A 14,042-nucleotide genomic window follows, 5' to 3' on the forward strand; every position below is an offset into this window, starting at 1 on the left:
AATACCGTGTTACAAGTGTTGCAGTTCCAGAAGTTTTCACAGGAATCACCCCCTGCTCATTTATACCGCGTGGTTAATAATTATAGGCTCATTACAAGCACCATCTCACTGATCTGACTTTGGGCTTATTATTATAATTATTATTACTATAATTATGACCTCTATAATGTTTGTTTTATAACACATCACTCACGTCACACGAGCTCCAAATGCATCATTCACACTAACAAGTAGGTTTCAATCAATGAAAATATGCGTAAATAAATAGTGGTGATCAATGAACTGAAATTTTCTCTTTTTTGGACTGTGTAAAAATAAAAACAGGGATCAGTTACAGTATTTCTTCCGGGTTGTGATAGTCGAAGGAGGGATGAGCAGTGATGCTGCCTGTGTTTGCTCCGCACATCAGCAGCCCTGCTCCTCTCTCTCTCTCTCGCACAGACCCAGGCAGAGGTTGTACGTCCGCTCCGGGAGAGAGAGCTCACACCGCATAGCGCTACAGCCGCCTGACACCGACAGTCCTACCGCACGCTCTTTTCAAATGGATGTCTCCTCCGTTCACGCCTTTTGACACCGGAAGGTGCTCCTGTAGCTGCGTGAGAAACACCTCATCCCTTGCTTGTTTTCTTAGGTAACTGCCTTCTCTCGACGACACAGAGAGAGCCATACTCACCCCCCTTTTCCTTCCATCGTTAGCCCGCTAAGCTAGCTAGCCCGCTAACTTAGCGGTGATACTTTGTACCGAGTCGGTGTCAGTTTTCTGCCTGCGGACTCTTTGCGCCACGGCTGATTGAGGTGACCAGTCACTCTAGGTAAGGTGAAAATACTTGTTTTTTATAAAAAACCTAAACACCAATTGCAGTGATTGTTGTTTCCTCTCTTAGCCACATAGTCATTTTTGGAGGGTTGCTTCTGCCCAGTGACCCCCCTACGGTTATCTGGTAGCAGGCAAGCAGCCGCCGTTATGGCAAAGCGGGGCTTGTTGACAGAAGCAGCCGAGCAACAGGGATGCGATGCGACTCTCCGCTTAAGGCACAGATTGCCACTTTGCTTTCAGGTGAATTAACCGGTAGATGCTACTCCACAACCGCACCGAAACACGCCAAGTGAAGGGAAAGCTGCTTCCCTGATAACGGTGCTCATAAATACTTTTTTTCTATCCATCCCGCGTTAGCGTTCAACCGTGACTGTTGATTTGTAGCGCGAATGGGCCACTGCCGGGGTCAGTGCTATCGCACACTTGCCGCATTTGACTGCAGCGACTTATTTCCCCCTACTAACGGTCAATTCAAATGAGTGCTAGTTATCAAGTTTTCCTGACTGCTCTGTGATCTCACCCAGTGAGATGAAAAGAAAGCGTCTGTTTAAAGTAGAGCATAATGGTTACAGTGGAATGTGTATCTGCTCTTCCCTTTGCTCTTTTCCTCCTTTCTGAACATTTTAATGCTTCATTGTTGCATCACAACCCGAAAAAGATGATGTGTAAACCCGGAATTTAACCTCTGATTGGTCTGTTGTTGTGCACCTAATAGAGGTCAGATGACTTTAGCTGGGAAAAGAGGGGAAAACTAGCCAGTGCAAATTTGAAGAGGTTAGTCACTTTGAATGTAACGCAGTCACTAAAAAGACTTTGTAAAGGGTTACTTAAAGCATGTGGGGCCTGATGTGTGCGTGTATGTATGAGTGAAAGAAGAGAGAATGTGCGGGCATTAACAATGCTGTAATTATCTCAGAGATAAGAAAATGGATCCACTATCAATCCTGCAAGACTCGGCAGCTCTGCACAGCAGAGCTGATGAAGCTGTAGGATTGACAGGGAACCAATTAAATTAATCTGTCATGTTCCTTAAAGGGAGAGAAAAGAGGAAGCATGTATTATTTATCCTCTGTGTGTGTGTGTATGTGTGCGTGCACATGCGTGTGTGGCATTGCCTGTAAGAGTGCAGCAGGAGAATATGCTGTGTTGCTTAAGGGAAGCTGTGCTGTACCTTGTTCACTACCTGTAGCAGCGGTCCCATGGTGCAGGCGAGCTCAAGGCTTTGATCATTTTTAACAGGATTATCTGTGTGGTAGCGCTGACTACCAAATAGAAGAAGAAATAACCTGACCACATAGTGCTTGGCTTCCTTGAAATCTATATGGGAAGTTGAAGTTGTGGAATCATAACTGGGGTTTTGTGCCATGTTGAGGATCTTTGCCTCAGAGCTGGATATCTAAACTCAGGCTTGTGTTATAAGGCATGACTATCCAGCTCTGAAAGGAAATGAATCATGTTCCTCATTTCAAGGCCGTGGAGTCTGCATGATGTGTTTCCTGCCCTGTGTGTTCAGGCTGTAGCAGATTTGCATCCGTGTGTGTGTGCTTGTGTAACCATGTTTGTCATGGCTGACTTGAGAGTCTTTCAAACTGGGAACATTTTGGCCAATCTGTGGGACGTACAGCATTGGGAATATAACAAAATTAGTTTTTTAGTGAATGAGATTAATTGAGGAGGGGAAAAAGTGTGTGGGGAAAGTACGTCACTGTGGTTTTAAGTCATATAGTGAGTATGACTAAGTAATGAGTTGTGTGTGTTTTTGCTGCAGGTGGATATAGTCATTGCAAAAGCATGTTTTTACAAAACATCTAAATTATAAGGGACAGTTACAACCAAAGTGTCTTAACCTTTTCCCTATTTTTAATCACAGTGAGAAATTAGTAGCTCACGTTTTCATTGGCTTTGCTGCTGAGTAAATAATCTGGAAAGTGAAGGCGAAAATCACTGCCGTCCTGTTTGCGTGTTTGCTAGTGTTTGTCATCAAGCGTGGCTGTGGCGCATTTATTACTCCGAGCTGCTCTGGAACAATAGCTCTATTCTGATCTGTGTCTCCGGAGGGAAGCAGCAGCATTCGGGGACCCTGGCGATCTGTGTGCCAGTGAGGCTTGGTTTGGGATTGGGTTTCCACAGCCACCTGGAGCTCAGAGCACAGGAATGCCATTGTTCCTACTTCCAGACTAAGACCGGATCGCACACATGCACATAAAGAGATACATGCGAGAGGACTCATACCAGCCTGCCTGTTCCCCCCCCCCAAAACCTGGGTCACCCTGCTTTGTTACATTGGTATTACTCACATGCACAGCCACCATGACCTGGCAGTGGCTGCTGAGCGTGTGAGTGCTTTAAATATCAGTGAGCAAAATTTATTGCACTTCCACTCTTTGTGCGTTGTTCATCTTGCTTACTACCTAACATAGGCCTGCGAAGTAGGTGAGAAGTATTTAATAAAGTGTAACTAGAACTGAAGAAATTGTCCAGTTAATCATTTTGTTATTGCTTCTCACAAGTTGGCAGTCTTTTTGCCCGTCATTGCAAAATTCTGATAGCAGCTTCTCTAGTGTGCACAACTGGCAGCCAAATCTGTGTCGTCTTTGTATTTATTTATTTTAATTAACTTCTAAGATTTGCTGTGCTGCTTAGACAAAGACGAGACATCACCTCAAGGATGCCGTAATGAGCATTTTTCAGTGTTTTGTCATTTTCTGCTAAAACAATAAGTCATTTAAATATGCATAATGATGGTAACCGTTTATTTGCAAGAACAAGAAATAACTGGGACACTTTAATCATATGGATGCATATTGTCATAGACAAAAGCCACTGGCGGCGACAGATTTTGTGGTATCTGTTGTAGCTTGTCAAATGTCACTTTTGCTTTCTTTAATGGAATCTCGCTCTCACATGAAAAGGACTGCACAAACATCAGCTGTCAGTGCATGAGCTGATTACTGCCTGCTTACCAACCAGCTACTCCACTAAGATGGGTTTTGTTGTTAATAATGTTGTCTGATCACACTCACATCAGACAGAATTATCTCTACCCTCTGCAGCAGTTGGTTCTGGCATTGGCAGTGCAGCTGAAAGCTCATTTTCTTGTCACAGAGCAGAGTAGAGTTGCCATAAATTGGAATAACATCACCAACTTGGAGCTATTATGTATAATATATGTTTGTTTTTTGTGGTGAAACAAGTATGGGTTTTGTTTTTGTGCTGCCAAAAATCTAAAAAGTATTTTTGAAAAATAGACGAAGGTGGTTGAATTAAAGCCAGTTTGAGCATGCCACAAGATTATTTAGCCTGTATTATATCTATCCCAATATCAGAGAGAATTAGCAAAAGCCGACACATCAACTTGATTGAGGGGGTGGATCTAAACATCTGTTCTGCTCAAAAAAGGCAGCCAATATTAAGTGTGGCCCTGTAGCTAGTTTAGCTAGATCAGATAGCAGAGACCTAAATGGCTGATCTTCAGACAAGTAAGAGAAGCTGAAAACAGAGTGTAACGAGAAGGAGTTAGGGGGGATAGTGGCAGCATTTAGCAGATTTTTTCCCCCTGTTTCTCAGTCCTCTAGGGTTTAGGCAGACAAGTTTAGTTTTGTGCGCTTGTGTGTGTGAATGTGTGTGCTGGTGCTTGGCTATACGTGTGTGTCCTCTGGCTCTACAGTGGGTCACTTTAGGGATAGAGTTGCATAGAAGTGGGTCAGCCAGTGCCACCGGGGAGTCTTGCCAGCTCTCTGCTCCTATTCAGCATTGAACCGACTGAAGGCCAACACAAAAAGTGTGCGTCCACATATGTAAGGATTGTTTCTGAGAATTACATGTTGGTGTGAAAATCACACCCTTCACACTCAGCGATCTTTGCTGGATCAGCCATTTACCGAACATGTTCCTTCCTCGTTTGTTGCACTTTGACTCCTCATAAATATGCTTTGGTGGAAAAAAACTGTAATTGTCAAGGCAAAAGGAGCAGCACGCCTATATGTGGCGCAGTATGTTTAAACTGCATATAGGACCTCTACAGATGATTCAGAGCCTGTCACAGCCAGAGTGTCTCAGCTGGATGGACACAGTGTTTCTGCTGGCTTAATGATAAGGAAATAGGATTTAGCCCAGCATTCAGCAGAGGTTTATTTCAACTCCTAGCTGCAGTCTCTTGTTTTCTGCTCTGGCTCTCCTTTGACAAGGAATTAATGGTCTATTTCTGTTTTCATTTCAGTTGTGTATGTAAGTCTTCACAAGGTAGCACCAAAAAACCCAAATATTTGCATAGATGAAGACTTTGTCACGGTTTGTCGGGAGTCACCCGTGACTTTTATCAAATACAAATACAAAAGCTAGTACTACAGTAAACTCAGTGATGCTTAAAGTGTTGCAAAGTGCTTTTTTTCTGTTTTGTGTTCCCCACAAGATGCTACAAATATCCATCCAACATAGCGTCTCTGTGTAGAAGCTTTTGAACCATGTATTTATGCACAATGTGACAGTGTGCTGTGTAAATGTGTTAATGGGTGTGGTAAACTCACAAAATATGATCTGCCAACTCTGCAGTTTTTCTCTCTGCATGGTTTGTTACAGTTCATTGAGTCTGGTCTATAGTTCACAACTCTTTTTTTTTTTTTGTTGTTGCTGTTGCTGAGCAGTAGCGTTTAGTCAGTTAATTAATTAGTCAATAAAAAACAACTTAACTGACAATTACTTTTATTTATTCATAAGTGTATTTATTTTTCTGATGAGCATTCTAAACATTTACTGATTTCATTTTCTTAAATATTCAAATAAGCTTCAAATATATTTGAAGCTTCTATTTGTTCAAATAATAATCTGTACAGTTTGAAATGTTTGAAAAAGTTTTTTATTATTGCTATTATTACAGAAATGTAACACAAAATGGCAAACTGGAAAAAGGCTGGTCAACATGTGGACCATTGTACAGCTAAAAAGCCAAAGATTTCCCTCATGACTTGGTGGAGAACAAAAATCCCCTGAATGTTATAATTAATTTATCAGGTAGCCAGAAATACACCTTTCGCATGGTTACTAATGCAGTTTCATGTCCATTGCATGCACGACTGTTTGATTTTAAGTTTGCCATACACATCAACTTAAAAGATGATAATATGTCTATGTTGTGTTCCTCTTAAGTGGCGAAAAGAGGAAGCTGGAATACTGAGGCTGAAACAAGTTGGTTTTTGGTATGTGAGCGTTTATTGGTTTTAAGAAATTGTGGCAACTTAAACGCCTAATGACAAATGCCGGTAGCCTGCTACTGTTTGCTGCACGGACAAAGTACCTAGCTTTAAAAGTCACCTTGAAAGTCTCAGTAGAATGAACTAATACAGCATGCAGCAGCTCAGCATAGTCACATTGAGTAACAGTATATGCTGTTATCAGCTTTGCTCTGACAATTCCCCTCTTTGTAAAAGTGTCCTGTTCGTGTGTGTCCGTATCTCGCTCAAAGCATCTGTTTCACTCTGAGATACTACTCGACAGAGGTAGTTTCCATGGTGACAGTCGTGCTCCTTGCCCCCCCTCCCTCCCCCTCCCTCCCCCTCCTTGCTCGCCATAGGAAGAAGTGGTGTATGTTCAATTACTGCTGACTCATGGAGAAACAGTAGTGTGGTCCATAATTAGACAGACACGTCTCTTCTCTGTCTGGCTTGGAACCAGTTTGTGTCCCTTTTAATATTTTACACTCTGTTTGTTTTGCGTGTGTTTTGGCTTCTGTATTCGTCTTTCAGAGTTGTTTGTTTTGTTAGACTTTTCTGCTAAGGGAATTTTCTAGACAGTTTTCCTTGCTTGTTTTGACTGATTATGCTGTTAAAGTTAGAAAAAGATTTCTGTAAATTTGGTTTAAAAAAGTGGGACACACTGATGTAACATGATCTTCTAAAGCTGTCAGGAACTTAAGGAAGCTAGCAACAGGGGTTTTTTTTTTTTTCTGTTTATAGCGTGAATCTGATAAGTATGCACGTTTTTCCTGTAGGAACTTTACAAATTATAAACACCAGTTCTTCTTTCACAGTACACACGTTAGACAAACAGTGCTAGCTTTTAAGTCCTTTCATGCAAATTCTCTCAGCAGTTGGAAAGTAAGTTTAATTTGCTGGAGTCTTAGTGAAAAGTCCAGAGCAAGGGAGAACCAGTTGGAGAAATAGTTTTGCACATGTGCAAAGTCTAATTTGAGAGAAATACCAGTGCAAACCTGAAAGCTGTAACTCCCTTTAGGGCTATCTGGCCTCTTGTGAATAAGGGAGGACTTATTTAAGTAGCTCCTTCTTCTATCAGATTAGATACTCATTTGCGACAGTATTATGACAGCACGACACAACCCACCCAGTGCTTCTAGTGCTGGGTAGGTTTTGTCAGGAAGCATCTGCTTAGCCAAGCACACATACAGTTTATGTTATACACCTCAAGTCCACCACTTGGTGAGCATGTGTAGGTGGTGCACTGTAATGTAAGTTCTCAGCATGATCAAAAAACAGAAAAACTTGGACATCTGCATGGACGCTTGTGTTAAGTGGACTATAAAAAACTGTACTATAATCCCTGCTTAAGTCAAAGGTGTTAACACTGGATCCACTGAACTCGTGCATTTTCTCACTGAAATGGTTGAAAGTTCTGTCATCCAAAAACTAGCTCAGAGAATCTCTAAACATTTTTATACTTGCTGAAATTAACCAGGGAGAAAATCTGTCTTGCAGTCATGAAGCCCACAGCTGATGAGCTCAAAATGAAAATTGACTGAGAAAATCATTCTGACTGCTTCCAAGAGCCCGGCAGATGAGTGCGTGCGCATGACTGCTACTCAAGATATCATATTTCATGTTTTACTTACATCCGAGAAAAGGCTTCAGTCTTATCGTCCACTTCTAATCAGGGTACTACATTAGAGTCAGTCCAGTGAATCTCAAGAACAAAATAGGCCTCACAGAATAAGCGTTTTAAATACTCTTGAGCAGTCTAAGAGTATTTTGTGTGTGCACGGTAGCCTAGCTAAGTTGTGTATAATTGACCTCTGTGGGGATATTTGTTTTCAGCATTTAATCCAGCCTCACTGTCCTGGAGCAGCTGGCAGCTACAGTCCACTGTACAGAGTAACTCCATTTCTGTAGTCTCTGTAGTGCCTCATGGTCTGCAGTACTGGCTAAAGCAGGGCCTGTTTGTACTCGGATGACAGCTCTTAATGTGTCTTTGTTCACAGCGCTTTGAACAGTTAAACGAAAGATCTTGTTGTGGAAAAAGTCACCCTCCTTAAATGATAGTAATTAAAAGCTTTTAGTCACTCTTATTACCTGACAACAGCAACCAATGAAACAAATAACAGTTATCTCACACTGGATGTGGATAAAGAGGTTACAATTCAAACAAAAGTCAAACAAAATGTATAGAGATAACAGATGGATTGCCAGTGACTACAGTTGGAATACTGTAGTCACTGGCACTATTAGTTGACTGTAATTAATATTACTGTCAACTAATACTGCCAGTATTAGTATTAGTTGACTAATAACAGTATTAGTTCATACTTTAATTTCCTTCAGGGATGTAGATTACAAACGAATTGAAATTTGCTGCCAAATATGCTTGCTGTTTGAGTGTTATATAGTTAATTGCTGAGGAATCTTTTTAAAACCCTGGGGTTTTCTCTGTGTGCTTGTATGTCTTGTGTAATAATGGGTGGGGGATATAATGTTTGCTTCGTGACATATAAATATGGTTATATGAGACCTCAGGCAAGCTGTTTGGTGGCAATAAAAAATGCTCAAATGCTTTTGCTTTTTGAACATTTAGCTGCTAATTTTCATTGTGTTTGCCTGTAGGCTGATGTTTGTCTTGGCCAAATTATTCAAGGGCAGCACAGGTAGTAAAAAGATAAATAAACAAAGGCAGTCTGATACTGCTCTTCATATTCTTCATTTAAATGTTTTCAACTCCACTGGGAGTAAATTGTGCTTGTTCTTGGCTTAGTTTCCGCATGTTTCTACAGAAGGACACTACACTCTCAAAGGTGTGACCGCAGTGCCATTCTCAAGGTTGTATAAATAATTAATTGATGCAAATATAACTGAAGGCAACATTTGTATCCTATATGGAAATTTGTCTGTAAGTTATTGGTAAGAGAGAGAAGCAGAGGAGGGCAGAAAGGACTGACACTGCTGTGGAAGCTCTGTGCTCTGTCTTAGCCGTGTGACAGAGTGAGCTATCTGCCCGGGGCTCACCCTCACGAAGGCACAGCTCTCCCCTCTGCGCACACATACACACAACTGTCCATCTCTGCCTCTTATCTAGTGTGTGCATGTGTGTGGGTCTGTGTGGTTTTTTTGTGCTAGGTCTCTGAGTGAGCTTGTTGTAGACCAGGCACACTGATAGTCATATCAACAGTTAGTCTAGGCTGATGGACTGCAGAACTACTTGTCCATTGTCCTTTTTTTTTCTGTGTGTGTGTGTGTGTGTGTGTGTCTGCTAAGCTATCAGAAATTGCATTTCTACAAGCCACGAATGTCAGATGCACTGTGTTCATGTATCTTGGGAATGTGTGTGTTGCATGTGATGCAGTATAATCTGCCACAGGCTTGGATGTGGGTCACTGTGGCTGCAGCTCCACGGGTCAGAGAGAGACAGCAGCAGGGATGCTGCCTCTGTACTTGCTGCGCATGGGCTAGCCTGAAATATATTTCACAACAGTACAAAGTAAAAGAAGAACCAAGCTGCACTTGAGATCTGATTTGAGTTTTCTTTTTAACATAGCCTCAAGCAAAAATACCATGGTATTTTTAGTTGTTCAAGCCGTTTTCTGTATATTTACATGATTAAAAGTGTTACTTATGGGCACCTAAATTTCTGTGTGGTAGATTTTACAAGAATAGAGTCTACAGAGGCATACTGAGATATAAATAGAGATGAAAATTTACATGACTTCTTAATAAGGTTAGATATGAAAGAGGATGACCAGATTAGTCATGCCTGCCGCTCATAGTGGATTTCACCTGAAGTAATTAAGCCAAAGTTATTGCTGAACATTTAGAACCCACAGTGAAACTTATTGGAGGTTATGTAGTGTGACGAGGGGTGTTAGGAGTGAGTGTGTGTGTGTGTTTGTGTGTGGGTGAAGGGCTATTGACCTCATGATAGAGTTGGTTAAATGAAGTATTGATACTGCTAGCTTTGTTAGGGATGTGTGTGTGTGTGTGTATGCGAGTGTGTGTTTATGTGTGTGCGCATCTGCAGAGCTGTATGTGTGTATTCAGATATATTTACCCTGTGATGGATTGTGCATTTTGCAGATGCCAATAGGCAGTAGTGTGTCATAGATCAAACAACTTGAGTTGGCCCAGTGGTGTTAAATTTGTTTGAGGATTATGAGAACAAATCATGCAAACAGACAGGCAGGTTATGTGCCAATCATAGAGAACGATTAATAGAGAATGTCTTTATTTTCTTGTTTAAAAGTTGCTTTAGTGACATTTTCATTTTATTTTGTAAAAGGTTTGCTTTATGCTGCAGCCTGAGGCCATAGATACTGCAACCCACATCTTTACAACACAACATTGTTATCATTTTAGTGACTTTTTCACATCCTTTCAACACCCCCCCCCCCCCCCAAAAAAAAAAAAAAAAAAAAGCACGTAGTGATAGCGGATGTCTTGCCCTCCGGTTCTCTCTTCATCTTCTCTGTTCACCTAGTGACCGAAAGCAGAGAGCAGCAACACCTACACAGAGGCTGTGCACTGTCAGAGGAGGACATTAGAAGGGACAAAATGTCTTTGTTAACTTCCTTTCTGAGATGATTTCTTTCATGCATCTTAACCTCAGACTCTTTAGTTTATGTGTTTTCTAATTTTTGTCAGAAAGTGGTTATAAAAACATGAATGTTCGGATTTCAGTTATCGCTATTAGGGATGGGTACCGGTGTCCGGTGCCATGATGGCACCAGTTCTGACATAAACGGTAGTAACCAGACCGAAAAGCAGCGCACATTTCGGTGCTTTATTTCGGTGCTTTTTTTTCCTGAGCTGTGATACACTTCTAGCCAATCATTTTACGTTTCCGAGGATAGTAGGCGGGCCCAGGTACGTACGTTCGTTTAGAGCAGAGCTACAGATTAAAAATGCCCAAGGCGTAGCGGTCAAAAGTCTGGCTGTACTTCACAGCAAAATATGCAAACTCAGCAGCCTGCAACAAGTGCTTTAAGCTGATACTGTGATACTGTCAAAGGAGGTAACACCTCGAATCCGATGAAACACCAGGCGACGCATAGCGTTTTTTTTAAAAGCCCAGAAATGCGCCATAGCTTGCTGCGAGACCTCACACCGAGCACATCTACTGCGGGTGGGTTGCCTGTTATGCAACATCCCCCAAAAACGCGAAGAGTAGAGTCCTGGCCCCTAGCCCTGCCAGTGTAGCAGAAATGATGACGGATGATGATGCAGCAGCAGCCGTTCTTCTCTGCGTGAGTAGCTTAATGTTGTTCGTGTGTAATTTATGTTGAGTAGGCTAACCACGTTATTACATTAATGCATGTAAGGTGAACTAGCAAACATCATCATAGCTACATGCGGCTGTCTTCTTGTTTGATGGCAGATACTCCCTTCACCCTGGCCAAAAAGGCTAAAATGACCAAAGAAAAAGAGGGAAACAGTTAAACATGAGAGGTTTTTGGACAAAGTTTGTGTTTTTTCCATTGTTTAAGCACTGCTTCCAGCCAAGAGTGATACCATATATGCCCCATAGCTGCAGAAAAGGCTAACATTGTTTTCTTTTTACAAAAAACAGCTGAACATGAGAGGTTTTTGGACCAATTTTGTGTTCTCCATTCTTTAAGCACCGGTTTGAGCACCATTTGAGCACCGGCACCGTTTCAAAAGTACCGATTTGGCACCGGTATTGGATAAAACCTAAACGATACCCATCCCTAATCGCTATTCTGGATCCGATTGTATTCATAACAGCCTTACTTCTATGGACCAAACATGCTTTTCTATGCCACCTGTGCTGTTTATATGTATGTATTGTAGAGAAGGGATCTTTTTTATGCCTCCAGAACTGTTTAGTTTTCTGCTGTTTTTGTGCTGATTTGCACTTCCTTATGCTAAGAGTAAGTGAAGCCAACTGCTAAAAGATAAGAACATTTGTGAGTGCAGTTCAGTTGTTCTCAATGCCAAAAACACAGCTGCAAAAATACAGTCAAATTGGAAGTCTGCTGCTAACATTTCCAAAAATATTTTCATCCAGTAGAGTTGTTATAAATACGGCGTAAGGAATCAGTCAACAACATCACCAGTCCAACATCCCTGCTGTTGAATTATTTTCTACGGGGCTGCACTGTATTGTCAGGCAGAGCTTATTTTCAGAAAGAGAGAGAGAGCGAGAGAGTGGATAAATGAGAGGCAACTCTCTTAATGCTAGTCATATGGTGGTTGGAAACCAAAATTATTTTGACCGTGTGCAGTCCACTTTTGATCTTGATGCCTAGGTTGCTTCGAAATGGTTGCTTTGAAGACAGGAACCAGGTCTGCAACCACTTGCAGTCAGTTGCTGTCTTCAAAGCAACTTGTGTGACAGTGTTAAACTAACGTGGCAACAAGACAGAGTCAGTTTGCTGTCAGTTTGATATTGAATGGAACTAAGTTGGCAGTTATCTGCAATCTCTTGTGATAATACAGCAGTTGTAACTGATAGAATAGAATAGAATTCAACTTTATTGTCATTGCACATGCACAGGTACAGGGCAACGAAATGCAGTTTGCATCCATCCAGAAGTGCTTTAGTGATATAGATATATTACAATATATATTAGCAATAATATAGATATGTGAGTATATTACAGAAATGGGTCTATTATGGTATGTTATAATGTACACGGTATGAAGTAGGTTGTGAATATTCTATAACTATAAGTATGTACAGGCTGTAGTGAGTACAAGCTATGTACAGGATATGAACAGGATATAAATATGAAAAACTATACAGAATATGAAATAAATAACTTTACAGAATCTGAGATATACAGCTATACAGAAATGGGAACTATGCAAGTTGTAAACAGTTGTAGGATTAAAGATTATCGAATGTACAGAATGATTATTTACACAGAGCTATACAGTAGTGCAGTTAAGATAAGTGAGGGTGTAGATAGTTTCTACAGAGGCTATATAAAGTGCTAGTGGTTGTGAGTGGTGGTTCAGTCCATGTTATTATTGTGTGTTTGAGGGTACAGTTGTCCATTGTGGGTGTGTGTATGTTCAGTCCATGAGTTTAACGTGGGTCAGATGTCAGGAGGCAGAGTTCAGGAAATATTGGCAAAAATTGCATTTCAATTGGAAATTTCGTACATTCTGCCCAAACCAAAATGAAATGAGCGCTTACCAGTCTTGATTTTATATAGGAACAGAACCACAACACAACAAGTTGGCAACTAGTTGAGTCGAGTCTGTTTCAAAGAAATGTTTCTCAAAAACTGCACTTATCTAAACAGACTGCCTCACTCTTATTATGATGTGTTAGCAGTATGTTTGCATTTTTGAAGTAGACACCAAATATAGAGATTGACAGACCACGTGACTTTCGCGCATTGCATGCCGGGAACTCGTGGCAAAACAATCAAAGTACCTGCATCAAATGCAAGCATTTGCAGCACCGCAAAACGTTCATTCTTCGGTTCCAATAAATTCTTGCTTTTTCTTTGCCCCCCAAAAAGTTATGTACAAAACGAAGGAGAACAATGCCGGTCCGTACAAAGACAGACTTGATGAAAAGTCAAAGAAAAGATACGAGGAAAAAAAATCAAACCAGTGAAAGGGTTAGACCCTTACGAGCACACAGAGGGACAAAATACGTTAGCGTGCTGCCCAACTTTCACCACGCTCAGATTTATAATTATACGGTTCTTGGAGTGAGTGCATACACTCATGAAGTTTAGTAACTTCAGGTCACTGCAACAAGCCCAGGTACAGTTTACCGACGGATGGGTACAGGACCTTGAAATGCACCGTGTAGAACGAAAGACCATCGTACATATCATAAGTTTACCAGTCTCACAAATCGTCTTCATAAATACACATTCGTTAACCGTTTATTAATAGGACCTTTGAGCTCAATGGTAATTAATTAGTAGTGGAAATAATTTCTGGTACGCATCACAGAAATGTAGCAGTGACAATAATATTGTATGCTGTAATCGTACTGGGCAATTAGTGATACAAAACAACTGTTTTATCCT

General features: G+C 41.1%; 1 protein-coding gene across 4 annotated transcripts in view; it reads left to right on the plus strand.

Moving 5' to 3' along the window:
- The first annotated feature begins 398 nt into the window (after positions 1 to 398).
- The window catches only part of galnt1 (UDP-N-acetyl-alpha-D-galactosamine:polypeptide N-acetylgalactosaminyltransferase 1), a 54,507-nt gene continuing 40,863 nt past the window's right edge, over positions 399 to 14,042 (plus strand). Inside the window, exon 1 of one of the 4 annotated variants that reach the window (XM_040029622.1) lies at positions 399 to 812. The gene's annotated coding sequence lies outside the window, so the exon portion shown is untranslated. The remainder of the gene's footprint in view (positions 813 to 14,042) is intronic. The other 3 variants (XM_040029621.1, XM_040029623.1, XM_040029624.1) reach the window with 3 other exon arrangements.

This window comes from Simochromis diagramma, unplaced genomic scaffold (genome assembly GCF_900408965.1).
Source record: "Simochromis diagramma unplaced genomic scaffold, fSimDia1.1 OVJJ01000361.1, whole genome shotgun sequence".
In the NCBI taxonomy this organism is placed as follows: Eukaryota; Metazoa; Chordata; class Actinopteri; order Cichliformes; family Cichlidae; genus Simochromis; species Simochromis diagramma.